Source organism: Leptinotarsa decemlineata, unplaced genomic scaffold, assembly GCF_025532065.1.
Source record: "Leptinotarsa decemlineata unplaced genomic scaffold, Ldec_3_MD MMD2_tig00026347_RagTag_RagTag, whole genome shotgun sequence".
Taxonomy (NCBI): Eukaryota; Metazoa; Arthropoda; class Insecta; order Coleoptera; family Chrysomelidae; genus Leptinotarsa; species Leptinotarsa decemlineata.
This window is the reverse complement of record NW_027412698.1, coordinates 3,801,202-3,806,236: the sequence shown is the minus strand read 5'-3', so window position 1 is coordinate 3,806,236 and position 5,035 is coordinate 3,801,202.

The window sequence follows — 5,035 nt, the reverse complement described above, 5'->3', positions numbered from 1 at the left end:
AGTATTATTCAGATTCATTGTCACCAATTGCGCGATTATGTTTTCTCAAACACCAAAGGCTACCATATCGATGATTTTTTGTATGTCAGCCATACAGTCAATGAAACGTCTCGGTAGCAAGCACTTTGCTCTACTTCAAATTCTAATTTCTCGCTTTTGGATTTTACCTATTTGATTATAACTAAACGGGCAGATTCATTACTTGAATAGTTTATCCACATTAGTTTCAAAGTATGATTGTTCGAATATAAGAAATTCTCACAATATTTCCACATGAAATAACATTCAAGAAGTCTATTCTTCAAAAAACATTCTGAAGGAGTTTTGTGTTTGAGCCATTCCAGGTTTTGAACTTTCCATAATCTGGAACGTGAATGAATCAAGATACCGGGGAGTCTATGAAATTGAAATATAGAGGAATTATGATTTTGAGCTGCTAATCCAATCTTTATTTCAATAGCTGAATCGTAAATGATCATCTGATTAGAGAAACCATGAAGTTCACTCGAATATAAGTGAACAAAGAAAAAATGATGCCACTGGAATATTCTCATTATGTACAATAGGGAGATAGTATTCATGTTGTGGTTAATGAAAACGATAGGTTATCTAAACATAATTGATATATTACATATCTACATCATATACACATACATACTAGAAACAGATATACAAAAATTTGAAACTTCCCTTTCAATATCATATAGTTTATTCTTGTCCAGAGTAGTAGTAGATTACAGCCGATTCTGGGCCTCTCCCCACCACTATGACGTATTAGTTGCTTTTTTTTTGTTTAGTAAAATCAGGGCGATATGACCTTGAAGTGTCTGGTGCATGGATCATTCAGAAATGTTTTCGTATTAGATTTTGCAACTATTCAATGGTAGGAGAGCGAAATGTGCACTCCACGGCGTGTGGCTGAGTAATGCGTATTCGTTGGTGTCCTCACCTCTCTCGATGCGGAGATGGCTATGACGTAACGCATCGCTCCACCCTCGCTGTCGACGGTGACACGCAGACGGCGAGATCTGTGTCATCGTCTGTCCTGTACGATGACACAACGACCGCTGTCGTATCGATATCTGGTAATGCATCTAGCTGAGAGGTTGGGTTGGCGCATGTAGCTGAGAGGTGGGGTTGGCTATGACGTCTTGACGGACCCGATCAGACTGTATGTGAGAAGCGGACGAGTGTTGGTTATGTCAGTTTACATCAAGTGAGTTAGTGAGAACGTATCATAGAAAATGTATTCCTGTGACTGTAGTAAATCTTTCACTCGTAGTGATAGTCTTCGTCGGCATCAGCTCCAGAGTTGCCAAGGAGGGTCTTCTGTGAAACAGATGAGAGTGGGTAATACAACACCTATGTATACATGCAATTGTAGTGAGTGACAATTTCTATGACCCAAGAGAATTCTCACCGAAGAACCATGAGTCATAAAAAATATTGCATGTGTTGCAATTGTCTGAAGGTGTGTAATGGTTCATTTATGAGATACTGGGACAGCCTGTATATACATTTCGATAGTTCAATTGAAATGGAGTGCAGGTGGACAGAGGACAATTGAAGCGACGGTGCGAGGCTTCAGTGCCTGCTACGTCGTTGTCCGATTGTCTTCCTTGAGAGCCGATGTCCCTTTTATAAGAAATTCAATGCGAGTTACACCACTAACTAGCGTGATTGAGGACAATTTTTTTAAATAATTTCGGTCTGGTCGTGTCTGCTATTTCAGGAAGACTCGTGGAATTTTACCCCTTTCTAATATATTAGTGATTTATTCGACAGCTGTTGTTTGAACAATCCCTATTAATTGAAAGTATTGAGATATCATTATTATGAAATTTTGATGTTCATATTATCTTATTCATATTTGTTGGCTTCACATGTGAATTTATTTTTCTGCTACTTGTTTACTAATTCAGTAATATTCATGCCATAGTTAAGAGAGTAGCAAACCTCGTATATATATATACATTCATATATTCATTGATTAATTATATATTCATATATCTGCATTTATTTTGGTTGAGTCCCCATTCCTCGTCAATTTATATTAGTATATTTATTGGCTGGCGCCCTCTCAGCTTACTGAAGAACATTTTAAATTTTCAATCAGATCTCAAGAATTCGAATCCACGCCTTCGTTGTGACGTAGAAAAATTGATGTTGAGTTTTTTTTTTCAAGAAATTCCATTTTTAAGTGATTACGCCACACAAAATTGACGCTTGAACTTATGGTTTCAAGGAGATGTTCTAAGCAGGGTTTATTCGAGGCAGCTTCAGAATTGTTCAACGATGTCGCTTCGAAATGGTTCAGGGCGCAGTTAAGACAGCTGGTACTATATACGTGACTAGTTGCATCCAAGATATCCTGTTCTAATTGGGAAATCCCCCATCCAGTTGTTAATAAGGTGTTTGCTTGCGATGGCCCAAACGAGATCAAAGTTTTCATTTGAGATGTTATCCACGGTTTTCTAACAACAGCACCTTGTTCACCACCCTTTTCATAACGGATTTAATCGAAAACGAAAGCAACTGCATTATTCGAGAGATAGCATGTTTTCGTTGCATCCTCAGGGGTGAATTTTCCCCCTATGTAAATGAAACTTTCAGCAATGATTATTGATAGCAGTTCGAATTTCATCTGAATTCCTGAACAAATTTGATCCATATGGTTCATATGTGCACTCATGTAAACTAATAAGGGAATGATCGAGCACTGGTTTATCAAAAATATTCAACTTCTCATTGTTTGTTTCGAACACCATTGTTATTTCCTCACTTTTAATTCACTCGATTCCAAGAATTTGAGATCTTTCACAGACAGAACGTTGTGTGCTAACTGTTTAGCATACACTTGTGGAATGAGCTTCTTTCTATTCTAACATTTCTTTTTAGTAATAATAATAATAATGATTTATTATTTACCATAACATAAAATATTATTCAGATCACATAACGAGGTAAATAAATGGATTATGTTAGGTCTTAAGACCAATTCTTTCACATGAACCAGAACGAAAATAAATAACAATTTTCTAACTATAATACACCAGGATACGAATAGAACTCAAATATTATTGAGGAAATATTAAAAAAATTCTTGTTTCATTGCTGCTCAAACAAATATTTTTTCGCATTTTTTTGAAAGTGTGAATTGATGTAGATAACTTGGGAACATCCAGGAGATTGTCGTGAAGAGATATCTGGTAGGTAAATGACCTTTCATGAATTTCTTTATTGTGTGCAGGAATATGGATCATATTTTTTCTCCAAAAATTGACGTTATGCACATCTGTCCTATATATAACTTTTCTATATAAATATTCAGGATTTTTGAATTTGAGTATTTTATAGTAAAAAGTGAGAGCGTGTAATTTGCGTATGTTATACATACGCAACCATCCCGCGCCTTTCAGCTTATGGGAAATTCTTTCTCTCCTCCTAATATGATACATCATTCGAAGACAACAATTTTGGATTCGACGTATGTCACTACAATCTATACATGAACCATACACAATGTCGCAGTGATTGAAATGGGACAATATCATAGTTTGGCTCAACATTTTCTTCACTTCCAAACTTGAATATATTCTCTGCTGATATACCAACTTTAACGACGTGTAGGCTTTTCGAAGTTTTTCCTCAACATGTGCTTCAAAACGTAATTTAGAATCTATGAGTAAACCTAAATTATCGAAGCTGTCTCTGAAAGTAAGCATATCAACCCCTAAGTATATTTGCATTCCACTCAAAGCTTCATGTTTCTGAGTATCGCTACCAAATAATACAGCAGAAGATTTATTACAATTCAAACATAAAAGATGATCATTAGAAAAATTAAGGAGGATTTCTAAATCACGATTAATTTTCATATTAGCTTCCCTCATATTTTCCAATTTGAATGCACGATAAAGTTGCGTGTCATCAGCAAATATGTGGTGATTGCAATATGTTAAATGATTATGAAAATTAGATGTATACAATGTATATAAAATTGGTCCCAATACACTACCTTGTGAAACCCCTTGTTGAAGCACTTATTTGATATTTCGTTTTCTATTTTAACGCACTGAGTTCGGTTTGATGAATATGATTGAAAAAAAACAAGCAGAATCACTCAAACCAATAAAATGTGAAATTGCAGTTAATATTTGATGATTTAACGTGTCGAATGCCCTAGAAGGGTCAATCGATAACAAAACACTCACCTCATTTTTATCCAAGGCGAACAAAATATCATCTGCTGTAGTTTCTAAAGCTGTTGAACAGCTGTAACCAGATCTGAAACCAGACTGAATTGGTGGTAATATTTTGATTCCTATACTTTTTTCGCTTCGCTTTCTCATCTGTTTTTCAATTATTTTTTCCAATACCTTGAATAAAACAGGTAGCATACTTATACTCCTTAAGTGTGACAATTCTGTGGGTCGGGAAGTTTTCGGTAGTGGTAATAGGAAAGCATGTTTCAAACTTTTTGGAAAATAATGATGTGTAATGCATTATTTGAATATATGTGTTAAATGTGGTACAATATGAGGACAACATATATGTATATTCAAATTGTCATATCCGTAAGCCTTTGATTTTATTTTCTGTAACATTGTCAAAACTTCTTCCTCTGTAGTGGGAGAGAACTCAAGTATTGTAGTAAGATAATCCATTGTATTGTCAGAATAGTATTCAAGGATGTTACTATAAGGTATTCGATTATCGTGGGAGTGATTCGCGAAATACTTGTTAATTTCGTTGACGTTCTTCAATTATATTGGTAAATCTTTTTGGTTATTTTTTTTAAATCAAGTTTTTTGAGTACATTCCATTTTTCTTTGGTAATACAACCACGTAATTTAAATTGTGAATAGGCTTTTTTCTCTCTTTTGATTGCTGATGAAGTAAAATTTCTGAGTTGCTTGTAGTATTCCCAATTGGGAAATGATTTTGTTTTTTTATATTTATTTAACGCTTTATCTCTCAATTAATTTCTGCATAATTTCCGTTATCCATGGTTGTTTTTTTTATATCTGAAAGA